Source organism: Camellia sinensis, chromosome 13, assembly GCF_055761805.1.
Source record: "Camellia sinensis isolate YWXY chromosome 13, ASM5576180v1, whole genome shotgun sequence".
Lineage (NCBI taxonomy): Eukaryota > Viridiplantae > Streptophyta > Magnoliopsida > Ericales > Theaceae > Camellia > Camellia sinensis.
The window spans coordinates 45,420,361-45,434,448 of NC_138973.1; positions in this window are offsets into that span (position 1 = coordinate 45,420,361).

Genomic DNA, 14,088 nt, shown 5'->3' on the forward strand with positions numbered 1-14,088 from the left:
GTAATGGATGGGGTTTAAAATGAAAAATATTGAGCTTTAAAGTGAGAAATACGTGAAACTTTGGAGTTTATTTTATAATTAAACATTTTTTTATTTTTAGTGATTTTAATTTTTTAAAAATGGTTAATTACACAAAAAAATCCTAAGGATTACTTGAATAATTACATATATTAATTTTAATTAAATTATATGTGTATTTTGATAATTTTAATTCTATCTAAGGGAGGCCCAACCCTTTTGGAGGCCTAAGGCAAAATTTTTAAAGTGAGGCATTTTGTTATTTAAAATATCAATTATGATTTTTCATATTTTATTTGCATTTAAAATTAATTTTTCTTACTCTTTGTAAAAATTACTAATTAAAATTTTAACGTGTCTTATTCAATTTATAAATTAGCTAATCTACTTAATTATTTAAGTGACACAGTCAATATTAGATGCGATTTTATTAATTTTAATTTTGAAAAAATCTTTTTGCAAAAGTAACTAATACAAATGTTAACAATATTTTGTAATCAATGCATGTATTAGAAAGAAGAATATAATATTTTCATATAATTTAATAAGTTAATTAATGTATTTTCTTTTTCTTAATTCGGAAAATAAATCTAAATCATCCATATCTTTAAAATTTTTACATTTCAGTAAATTATCAAAAAAGGACTATTGTTTCTTTGAACTTTTTGAAATTAAATAAAAACTAAAAAAGACTTTTGATTTTTTTTTTTTTTTTTTTTGGGAATTATTGAAATCTACTCTCAAAATGATTTAGTATAGAAAGGAATTTTTTTGATGTTCTGATTTCAACAATCTTTGCATCAGTTGTAGAAAAGTTTGAAGAGGCAATCAATGCTTCTTTTTTTTTTTTTGTTATTATTATTTTTTATTCTTTCCTTCTTCTTCTAGTGATAAGAACAGTTATGTTCTCCGGAAAATAGTAATAAAATTGGAGAGCCCTTTTAACGACTCTAGGTTACGAGAGAGTTTCTATTTACATCCTAAAAAAATAGATTGCATACTCTATTACTTTGAGCATCTCAATAATAATTTAAAATTTTATTTATTTGTTTGGACACTGTTATTTAAATATCTGACATGGATAGGCCCACAAGGCATACGGCCCACGGCAAACCACCCCGAACCCATCGCTTGGGGCCAATGGCACAACCCGGTTGACAAGGCCCAGAACAGCTGGAGGCCACCTAGACATGAAGGGCCAACGGCATTTAGGCACACGGCAGGTGGGACACGGGCCACATCAGCAGACAAAGATCTGCAGAGTTATTATCACAACACATCACCATTAATGCGACCCATCACAGCATTTATTACAACAGCACTCCCCGCCGGAACAGAGCCTCCATCACCCTAAACAAGATGAGCTATGGCACAGGCTTTCGGCGAAAAAAAGCACGTCACAGGAGACAGGAAAAATGATGACAAAAGGATATAAGCAAGGATAAGAGGAAAGAAAAAGGGGAAGTTATCTCTCTCTTGATCTCTCGATATACAGTTTTTCATACTCTGCTCTACTAATTCTGGCACCGGAGGGTTCACTGGGGGACTACCCCGTTCCCCCCCCGAACTTGCATGCAGGTCATCTGACGGAGTCTCCTTCTTGAGCCGGAGCCTGAAGAGCCTGGGCCGGTCCGACCCATCCACCCGGGAACCGATACCTCATCAGTTGGCGCCGTCTGTGGGAAAGTACTGGTTTATTCGCGCGGTAGTTGTGTTCACTACCGCCGGAGCCCTCCCTCCTCACTATCACCTCTCCTTTTTGCCCATCTAGGTGTATGGTCACGACTAGGTCCATGGCTTCTCACCACAACGCCTCCGGTCACCAAACAGACCCCTCCCACCCAATCAATCCACCACAATACATCATCGAGCTCACCAACAGCATTAACCGCATGGCCGAGCAAAACCAGGCCCTGATCAATGCGTTACTCCAAACAAACCCCCCCGTTCCACCTCCAAACGTTCCACCCAACCAAGGAACAGCCCCAGACCATCTCGCTCCACAGCCCCCTCCACCTAACCCAGAAGGTTCGCAGCACCTTCCTCCCCAACATGAAAACATACCACCTCCGCGCCCGCCGGTTGCAGTACTGCCTCCTGAGGGGGAAGCTAGCAGCGTCCAGCCTCCATTAGCCGACCATGGCGACAACACCCCCCTCTGGGACGCTGAAATCCGAGCTATGAAACTCCAACTACAAGGGGTCATGCAGAACATCCAGCACAAGCCCTCGGCCACCGCCAACTCACCTTTTGTTGCCTCCATCCGCGACAAACCATTGCCTGCCAAGTTCAAGATGCCTACCATTGACTCCTTCGATGGCACGACGGACCCAGTCGACCATCTGGAAACCTACCGCACCCTCATGGTCCTCCATGCCTTCCCTGATGAGATCATGTGCCGAGCTTTTCCAGTGACACTAAAGGGATCAGCTCGGCTGTGGTTTAGCCAGCTACCGGCGGAATCCGTCTCCGCCTTTCAACACCTCAGTGACTCCTTCCTGAGCCATTTTATTGGAGCCCAGCGTCAGAGGCGCCCGGCCACCCAGCTCCTTAACATTCGTCAGACTGAGGGGGAGTCGCTCCGCAGCTTTGTCACCCGTTTCAATACCGAAGCCCTTCAAGTAGCGGAAAATGACGACAAGGTCATCCTCACCGCCTTTATGGCCGGCCTGCGGTCGTCTGACTTCCTCTTCTCCCTCTCCAAAAACCCCCCAACCACCATGGCAGCCCTACTGTCCAAAGCTCAGAAATACATGAATGCAGAAGATTCCCTGGCCGCTCGACAAGAGCCGACCCCTAAAAATCCGACTCCCAGAGAGAAGAGGAAAGACTCCGAGCCCAGAACCGCCCAGTATAATGACCGCCCCCCCCCCCGAACTGACCGATCGATTCCGACCCGACCGCCCGGTCGGTTCGAGCGGTACACCCCTCTCAACTCCCCTATGGATCACGTCCTCAACCAGATCCAGCGGGACTACCCCCTCAAATGGCCCCTACCGTCCCGAAACCCTTCCACCCGGAAAGATCAGTCCAAATACTGCCGTTTCCACCAAGACCATGGCCATACCACCGATGAGTGCATTAACCTCAAAGACCAGATCGAGACCTTCATCCGCCAGGGCCGTCTCAGCCGATTCACAGACCCCCGTCCCCCACAGAGACAAAGAACTGACCATCCCAGGAACAATCGCCGACGCACACCGCCCCGCAATCCAGCCCCACCAAACGAAGGCCACGATCGCCCCCCACCACAGCCTCGGCCTCCGGGCAATCCCCCCCCACCAGTCGGCGAAATTAGAGTCATTTCAGGAGGCCTTGCTTGCGGGGGGCCATCCCGCTCAGCCCAGAAGGCAGAACTCAGAAAAATCAGACAAGGCTCAGACAAAGCAGTAACGACGGTGGACCGACCTCCCAAACAGTCAAAACAATGGATCGAACCCATCACCTTCACTGATACCGACTGTGCCGGAGTCCGTTACCCACATGACGACCCCCTTGTCATTTCCGCCATCCTCTCCAACTACAAAGTCAGACGAGTCCTCATAGACAACGGCAGCTCTTCAGACATCATCTTCCTCAATTGCTTCCGCCAACTCAAGGTTGGGGAAGAGAGCCTGTCCCCTCTCCAAACCCCTCTGGTCGGCTTCACCGGAGACCGAGTGACCTCCATCGGCTCCATCGATCTGCCTATCACCATCGGTGAGCACCCGCGGCAGACCACTAAGCTGCTCACCTTCCTCGTGGTCGACTGCCCCTCCGCTTACAACATCATCCTTGGCCGCACAGCCCTAAATACCTTCCAAGCCATCACTTCCACATACCATCTGGCCATGAAATTTTCCACCGACCTCGGCGTCGGAACCGTCAAAGGCGAACAAACCACAGCCAGGGAGTGTTATGTCGCCTCACTCAAAGAAGTCAAGCTAAAAGAGGCCATGATCATCGAAGGGCTTGACGTCCGAGACGAGGACGAGCTGGTCAGAGGTGAACCTGTAGAGGAACTTGTTGAAGTCAACATTGATCCCACCAATCCAATCAGAACCGCCAAGATCGGCAGCCAATTACCCGCTCAAGCCAAGGCCGACCTTACTGCCCTCTTAACCGAGCACAGAGATGTATTCGCCTGGACTCATTCTGACATGCCAGTCATCGACCCCTCCTTCATAACCCATCGCCTTAGCATCGAACCCCATTTTCGACCCCACCGCCAAAAGCAGCGCATCTTCCATCCGGAGCGCAACACCCTTATAGCCGCCGAAGTTAACAAACTCCTCGAAGCCCAATTCATCAGAAATGTGGACTATCCTAGGTGGTTGTCCAATGTGGTCCTCGTCCGAAAACACAATGGCAAATGGCGGCTCTGTGTCGACTACTCTGACTTGAACCGAGCATGTCCTAAAGACAGTTACCCCCTCCCTCGCATAGATCTGCTAGTCGACGCCACCGCCGGTCATCAAATGCTCAGCTTCATGGATGCCTTCTCTGGGTACAACCAAATCCTAATGCACACATCCGACCAGGAGGACACATCATTTATTACCGACCGAGGTACTTACCATTACCGGGTAATGCCGTTCGGATTGAAGAATGCTGGGGCCACTTATCAGCGGCTGGTTAACACCATTTTCCATCACCAAATAGGCCGGAATATGGAAGTCTACGTCGACGACATGCTAGTCAAAAGCAAATATTCCTCCGACCACCTCACTGATTTACGAGAAACCTTCACCACCCTGCGCAAGTACCAGATGAAGCTCAACCCAGAAAAGTGCGCGTTCGGCGTAGGATCTGGCAAATTTTTGGGTTTTATGGTCAGCCAACGCGGCATCGAAGCTAACCCTGAGAAGATCAAAGCCTTGGTCGAGATGCAGTCACCTCGGACGGTCAAAGAAGTTCAGAGGCTCACCGGCCGAGTGGTGGCCCTTAACCGCTTCATCTCCCGCGCGACAGATAAGTGCTTGCCCTTCTTCAAAGTCCTTCGGCAGACCTTTGAATGGACAACTGAGTCCGAAGAGGCCTTCCAACAGTTAAAGCAATGCATGGCTAACCCCCCCTTCTCTCTCAAGCAATCACGGGTGAGCCTCTCTTTCTCTACCTAGCAGTATCAGAAACCGCAGTCAGTGCGGCTCTCCTCCGAGAAGATGGCTCAGTCCAACGACCGGTCTATTACATTAGCCGAGCCCTCAGGGGCGCGGAACAGAACTACCCCTTGCTGGAAAAACTATCCCTGGCCTTGGTCATTGCCTCTAGACGACTCCGCCCATACTTCCAAGCCCACTCCATAGTGGTCCTCACCGACCAGCCCCTGAAGAAGGTCATGCAGCAACCGGAACTCTCAGGCAGATTGATGCAGTGGTCAGTAGAACTCAGCCAGTTTGACATCTCTTACCGCCCTCGGACAGCAATCAAAGGGCAAGCTATAGCTGATTTCATCATGGAATTCACTAAACCGACCCCGACCACCACACCCCCGCCCTTACCAACTCCAACAGAGCCAGAAGATCCTCATTCCTGGACTCTCAATGTTGATGGGTCGTCCCGAAGAGAAGGAAGCGGTGCCGGCATCATCCTCACCTCTCCTGAGGGCGGTCACTTCAAATGTGCCCTCCGTTTCCTGTTTGAAGCAAGCAACAATGAAGCCGAGTATGAGGCATTAATAGCAGGACTCCGCCTCGCCAAGGACATAGGGGTCAGCCATCTCCGAGTTTTCAGCGACTCCCAACTCGTCGTCGGTCAAATGACGGGGGACTTTGACGCCAAGGACGATACGATGCGAGCCTACAGAGACCTGGCACTCCCCCTTGCTCGCCTCTTCAATACCTTCCACATCAGACATATTCCTCGGGCAGACAACTCCAAAGCAGACGAGATGGCTCAGTTGGCTTCAGCTGACCATCCTACTCTCAGCCATGATGTCCGCATAGAATACCTACACCACCCAGCCGTTTCACCGAGTCTACAAGCTATACAATACATTCATAATGAACCTATCCCATGGGCATCCGACATCCTCCTATTCCTGACCACAGGAGCACTCCCAGAGGACCAGCAGCAGGCTTCCAAAGTCCGATCCCGAGCGTCCAATTACGTCATTATCGACGACATATTGTACAAACGCGGTTTCTCCCGGCCATACCTACGCTGCCTCAATCCAGCGCAAGAAACTTACGTAATGCAGGAGATCCATGAGGGGATTTGTGGCAATCACTCAGGAGGCAGATCCCTTGCCCAGAAGGTACTCCGTACTGGGTATTTTTGGCCAACACTCAGTCAGGATACGAATGATTTCGTGCTCAAATGCGACAAATGCCAACGCTTCGCCAACATCCCTCATGCTCCTCCTACAGAGTTAATCACACTCTGCAGTCCTTATCCGTTTGCCAAATGGGGGATTGACCTGGTCGGTCCCCTTCCCACCGGTCGAGGTCAGACCAAATTCGCAATCGTTGCCATCGATTACTTCACCAAGTGGGTCGAAGCTGAACCCCTTGCCACAATCACCGAGCGGAACACAACCAGGTTTATCTGGCAATCGATCATTTGCCGATTTGGCATCCCTCAAGCCATCATCTCTGACAATGGCAAACAATTCGATAACGCGAAGTACAGAAAATTTTGTGCAGATCTCCAGATCCAACCGTGCTTCTCCTCCCCCGGTCACCCCCAGGCAAACGGCCAAGTTGAAGTCACCAACCGTTCCCTTCTCAAAATCATCAAAACCAAGCTCGAAGCTGCTAAAGGCCTTTGGGCCGAGGAACTGCCCAATGTACTCTGGGCTTACCGAACCACAGCTCGCACCCCCACCGGCGAAACCCCTTTTCGCTTAACATATGGCGCTGAGGCGGTTATCCCGGTAGAGGTCGGCCTCCCCACTCCTAGGGTTTTACATCCGGATCTGGCCTCAGCTGAAGAGCTCCATCGAACACACCTCGATCTAGTCGAAGAGCTCAGAGAAACCGCTGCTGTCAGATTGGCTTCTTACCAGCAGAAAATGAGAACACACTACAACCGCCGAGTCCGACCTCGAGAGTTCTCTGTGGGGGATCTTGTCTTACGAGAAGTGACTCTCACCAAAAAGAATCCAGCCGAGGGCAAACTGGCAGCCAAATGGGAGGGCCCCTACATCGTCAAAGCCCGACCACGACCAGGCACTTACCGACTCCAAGACATGGAAGGCCGAGACCTGCCCCATCCCTGGAATGCAGAACATTTGAAGCGTTACTATCAATAAGTTCATATTTTTGTATTACCAATATTGTTGTATTCCCCTTTTCTTTATATATAACGCAAATTCCGATTGCAGATCTACACTTTCATAATTCAAATGTTTGTATGTCGATCCCATAACATTGCCACCGACAGCAATTCAAAACTTCACAACCTCAGCCAGCCGGAGCACTTCAAAGCCTCGGCCAGACCGAGCACGTCAAAGCCTCGACCAGACCGAGCACGTCAAAGCCTCGACCAGTCCGAGCACTTCAAAGCCTCGGCCAGACCGAGCACTCAAAAGCCTCGGCCAGACCGAGCACTCGAAGCCTCGGCCAGACCGAGCACTCAAAGCCTCGGCCAGTCCGAGCACTTCAAAGCCTCGACCAGTCCGAGCACTTCAAAGCCTCGGCCAGACCGAGCACTCAAAAGCCTCGGCCAGACCGAGCACTCAAAGCCTCGGCCAGACCGAGCACTCAAAGCCTCGGCCAGTCCGAGCACTTCAAAGCCTCGACCAGTCCGAGCACTTCAAAGCCTTAGCCAGACCGAGCACTCAAAAGCCTCGGCCAGACCGAGCACTCAAAAGCCTCGGCCAGACCGAGCACTTCAAGGCCTCGGCCAGACCAAGCACTTCAAAGCCTCGACCAGACCGAGCACTCAAAAGCCTCGGCCAGACCGAGCACTTCAAGGCCTCGGCCAGACCAAGCACTTCAAAGCCCCAGCTAGACTGAACACTCGACCGAGCACTCCAAAACCAAACAAGGCTACATTTTTCACACTTGGTCACATTTTCAAACTTCCCCATAACACTTACTTACTCTCACTTTCATGTTTACACTCTCACTCGTCCGTTTCCAAACCTCCTCATAACACTTACATTTTTCACATTCACTTTCAAATTTACCCTTAACTGTAACTTACCCTTTATCCTCATTTGTGGACTTTTACTGCACAAAATTTCTTACTCATTTTTACTGCACAAGGTTTTTATTCATTTTTGCTGCACAAACAGTCAGCTGCCAACAGACACAAAATAACATTCGTACACAAATTCATCTTAACCAAACCCTTCATTTATTTATTCATTCACTCATCGAATTACAATGTAAAAAAAAAAAAAAAAAAAAAAAAAAAAAAAAAAAAAAACAATGAACAAAAATTACAATGTATACACTTAACCAAACCCCACAAAGCACGCCCAGCCCTTCTTCTCCTTGGCTACTCTTCCTCGCTGGATGCCAGATCCTCTTCTTCAACGCCTTCGTCCAGGGGGGTCTGGGCCACATCATCCTCGCCTATTGTCACACTACTCAGGTCCAAGTCTGGAAACAGCTCCTCAGCTCTACGCTTGAACATTTTCCAACCGCTGTCCCAGTACTCGGCCATTTCATGCTTATAGAAGTCGGACTGTTGGAAGCTTTCAATCACCTCTGATTCTGTCCTACCTCCAGCAGTCTTCCTTGACGGGCCCACCTCCCCAGGCTCTTGACCAGCCAGACTCCTGGCGACAGCAGCATCCACCACCATTTGAAATTCGGAGGACCCTTTATACTGCTCCACTGCTGCGACGCATAGATCAGGGTAGGCCGCCTTTTCAGACGCCGCCTTCGCCCTCTCCTCGTCCAACTCCCTTTGCAGAGCCACCCTTCCACCAGCTGCCGTCGCCCTCTCCTCTTCCATCCCCTTCCTCAGACTCTCTAGCTCCGCCGCCATCTTCGCCTTCTCCCTCTCCCATTCCCTCAGAAGCCTCCCCTTGTCCTCCTCTGCTCTGGTGCGCTCCTCCCCCAGCTCCTTCAGCAGGTCTCCAATTCTGGAGTCCGCTTCATCCTTCTGCCTGACCAGCTCTTCATTGCTGGTCATAGCCTCCTCGTGCCTCTCGACCGCCACCGCGCAGGCCTTCTCGGACTCTTCCAATTTTTTCTGCTCGCCAGCCAGTTGGAACTCCAGCGACACAACCTTACGGCGTGTGTCCTCCAGTTCCAACTTAACTGCTGGCAGGTCGGCATAGGCAGTCTCCCAGTCGGCACTGTCCTTCCTCAACTTGGCCAGCTGGGCTCTGGCCTCCTCAGCCTTCAACTTGGCGGCCCCAGCTTTCCTGAGAAGAGCCCCCGCCAAGGTAGTCACCTCCATTTGGGCGGAGCATAACCCCCTCAGCAGGTCGGCCTCACCATACCCAGATGCCGCGCGCAGAGCTCCTTCGTCCACAATCTTCACCAGGCGGTCGGCTCCCGCCCTGGATGGGCCTTCTTCTCCCTCCATCCTCCCAGCTACCGCGCGCGCATGATAAATAGCCGTGGCCACACGAACCCCCCCTTCTTGGGGGTCGGGCCTCCTTTGAACCTGTTCCCTCCCGCTCAGCGCCGCCTCCCCCACCCCAGCCTCCGCTTGTACTGGTGGACCCACCTCCACAACCTCCACCGTTGGGATGATCTCCACTTCCTCTGGGGCGTCCTTTGCCGCAGGGACCTCTGCATCCGTTGGGGCCACCTTCGCCCTCTTGGCCCCAGATTCCTCTGCAGCCTCCTCTGGGGCCCCCCTCTTCCTCTTCTCCTTCTTTTTCTTCATGACCGTCACCCCCCCTCTGGCCTTTTCCTTTACAAGGTCTACAGGCGGCGGAAGCGGCTCAAAGCTGCCCAAGTCTTTCTCCCCCAAAGGCCTAGGGCGCGGTCGGATCCTCTCCCGCGAAAGCGGCTCAGCCGGTCGGTCCCTCTGCGCCTCTATCAACTTCGCAGCCTTGGCCATAATGGCTCGATCCTCCATCTCCTGTACTCTTCTCCTCTCTTCCAACTCCCCCCGGCCGAGGTCTCCACCTTTCGGCTGCGGTCCCAACCCCGCCTCAAACAGTGCAGACGGCTGGACAAGATCGTCCCATCTGGCTTTCTCTCTCTCTCTCCACTCCCTCACTTTCTTCACCCTCTCTTCCGCCACCACCCCCAGCCTAGACTCCATCGACCGATTTGGCACCTTCCAGATGGTGCGCACACCCATCCCCCCATTAACTGACACGAAAAACCACCGTGGCCGCCACCCCTTGATCGACGTAGGCAGCCCTGCCACCAACCCCCTGCCCATCACCGCCTGTAGGGTGACCCACGTTTCTTGCTGCCCCGACGCTTTGTAACATGAGAAGAACTCGTCGATCGTCATGGCCTCTCCTCCATTCGCCTTAGGCCACGCACTCGCACAAGCCATCAGAATCTTCCATGCATTGGGCATCAACTGCCCCGGCGCTACCTCCAGGCGATTTAGCACATCAACCACCACTTGAGGCAATGGCAGCCTCAGCCCCCCTTTCAGCGCCTCCTCGTACAGGGAAAACTCCCCTGGCTTCACCATAGACGGCCTTTCCTCTGGCGTCGGCAACCGTAAATCTACCTCCGCCGGAATCTGGTATCGCTCCCTAATCGCCTCCAAATCCGCCACCGTGAGTGTGGATCTGTCCGCCTTAGTGTGCCACTGCCCCGACTCCACCTGGTTTAATGGCTTTGGGGCCAATATCACGGCCGATGCCTCTGTCCTGTACTGCGCTGCTAACTCCTCCCCATCATCGTCCCCCAACGGGTCTACCCTCACGTTAACTACTCCTTCTTGTGCCATTTCTAGGGCTTGCTCACAAAACACTTCTGACGCAGACACAAGAAAGTTGAGAGAATGCTACACAGATATGTCGCACGCCGTGAAGGAGTTGGATATTTCAAACGCATTATACCTAAAACCTACGGTTTTGCCCGTATTCCACGGATCCACATTAATTTTCGCCCGTTTCAAAACCTTTCAAATCAACCGCCAAAACCGCCTTTTCAAAACCCCCCGTGACCTATCGCTTCATTTCCTGCCCCAACGCTTCATCTTCCCCCACGACACTGCCACGTGTGTGGCCACGATGCACTGTCCCCTCCCCTTACCCTGTCTTTTCCATTTTCACATCAGCACCTTTTCGAACTCCACGCCGCCCTGGTCGGCACACCTCACGGCCGACCCCTCCCGCTCGGCTACCCTCGTGGTCGGCACGTCTCACGGTCGACCTCTCCCGCTCGGCTACCCTCGTGGTCGGCACGTCTCACGGTCGACCTCTCCCGCTCGGTCACCCTCGTGGTCGGCACGCCTCTTGGTCGACCTCTCCCGCTCGGTCACCCTCGCGGTCGGCACGCCTCTTGGTCGACCCCTCCCGCTCGGTCACCCCCGTGGTCGCCCCGCCTCACGGTCGACCCCGCCCGCTAGGCCCCCCTCGTGGTCGGCCCGCCTCACGGTCGACCTCTCCCGCTCGGCTATCCTCGCAGTCGGCACACCTTCCAGTCGGCCTCTCCACTCGTTTCACACTTCTCTCCCTTCTTACTATTCCCTTCGTTGGTCTAAAGCTGCACTCGGAAATGGGGGACTACTGACATGGATAGGCCCACAAGGCATACGGCCCACGGCAAACCACCCCGAACCCATCGCTTGGGGCCAATGGCACAACCCGGTTGACAAGGCCCAGAACAGCTGGAGGCCACCTAGACATGAAGGGCCAACGACATTTAGGCACACGGCAGGTGGGACACGGGCCACATCAGCAGACAAAGATCTGCAGAGTTATTATCACAACACATCACCATTAATGCGACCCATCACAGCATTTATTACAACAGCACTCCCCGCCGGAACAGAGCCTCCATCACCCTAAACAAGATGAGCTATGGCACAGGCTTTCGGCGAAAAAAAGCACGTCACAGGAGACAGGAAAAATGATGACAAAAGGATATAAGCAAGGATAAGAGGAAAGAAAAAGGGGAAGTTATCTCTCTCTTGATCTCTCGATATACAGTTTTTCATACTCTGCTCTACTAATTCTGGCACCGGAGGGTTCACTGGGGGACTACCCCGTTCCCCCCCCCCCGAACTTGCATGCAGGTCATCTGACGGAGTCTCCTTCTTGAGCCGGAGCCTGAAGAGCCTGGGCCGGTCCGACCCATCCACCCGGGAACCGATACCTCATCAATATCAATTATAATTTTTCATATTTTATTTTCATTTAAATTTAATTTTTCTTACTCTTTGTAATGAAAAATTACTAATTAAAATTTTAATGTGTCTTATTCAATTTATAAATTAGCTAATCTACTTAATTATTTAAGTGACATAGTCGATATTAGATGCGATTTTATTAATTTTAATTTTGAAAAAAATCGTTTTGCAAAAGTAACTAATACAAATGTTAACAATATTTTGTAATCAATGCATGTATTAGAAAGAAGAATATAATATTTTCATATAATTTAATAAGTTAATTAATGTATTTTCTTTTTCTTAATTTGGAAAATAAATCTAAATCATCCATATCTCTAAAATTCTTACATTTCAGTAAATTTTCAAAAAATGACTATTGTTTGTTTGAACTAAATAAAAACTAAAAAAGAATTTTGACTTTTTTTTTTTTTTTTTTGGAATTATTGAAATCTACTCTCAAAATGATTTAGGATAGAAAGGAATTTTTTTGACGTTTTGATTTCTACAATCTTTGCATCACTTGTAGAAAAGTTTGAAAAAGAAATCAATGCTTCTTTCTTTTGTTATTATTATTTTTTAGTATAATACTATATATACTAATTAGTGTATATACTAGTGTACCAACAGATGATGTGACATAATTTTAAAAGTTTAGAGTATTTGTAATTTATATAATAAATAGGGTCATTAATGATATCATAACACCAACTAATATACTAATACATACACTAATTGATGCATGTAGCACAACCGTATTTTTTATTCTTTCCTTCTTCTTCGAGTGATAAGAAGAATTAATGTTCTCAAGAAAATAGTAATACATCCTAAAAATTAGATTGCATACTCTATTACTTTGAGCACCTCAACAATAATTTTAAAATTTTATTTATTTGTTTGGACACCTGGTATGGTGGTTTAAATACTAAAATATTTTATTTAAAATCAAGTAAAAACAACTATTTCGTAAAATAGCAGTTAAGATCAGGTGTTGATCCATAAGAACTAACAATGAATAATTTAATTTAGAAATTTAGTTTGTTTGCAAATATTTGAAATGAAAATTAAACTAATTAATTAAAAAATTAAATAAACTCTAATATTTGATTAGGATTTCATCTCCACCTTAAGACAAAAAAATTACTACACTCTAAAATTTACAAAGGCTCCGTTTGGCAAGAGCTAAACGGGATTTTTTTGGCTATTTTAGCCACAAAAGACAAAATAGGCTATTTTAGCCACAAAAAATAAAATATTACATTTAACCCATAATCATTACATTCTTCTCTCACAAAAAAAGTCAAAAAAGCCAAAAAATCCTTTCCAAACCAAACTTTTTAGCCCAGGCTAAAATAGCCAAAAAAATCAAAAAGTCAAAAAGTCAAAAAGTTAATCCACTTCCCAAATGGAGGCAAAATAAAGTCTCCCACTTTTCCTATTTTTATTTTTTATTTTTCTCTCTCTCCCTCTCTTTTCCTCCCATGGGCCGAAGTAGGGATGGCAATTTGAAACCGGCCCGACGAGGATCCCCGATCCCGACCCCGATTTAAGCGGTTTTTTCCCGAAAAATACCCCCGACGGGGAGGTGACGGTATTTGAAAATCAATCCCCGATCTGTCACGGGCCGGGGACGGTGATCAGTGTTTGATCCCCGGCCCGGCCCGATCCCCGTCCCCGGCCCGTCCCTGAATTTCCCCGAAGTGAAATTACTTTTATACCCTTTATATGTATATATATAAATAAACCCCTTAATTATAATTTATATGCATATATATATATATATAATATATGTGATCTCACTCTCAATTCCTTTCTGACTCTACTCTCTCTCTCTCTTAACTCTATCGCTCTCTCTTTCCCCGAGTCCGCGACCCCCTCTCT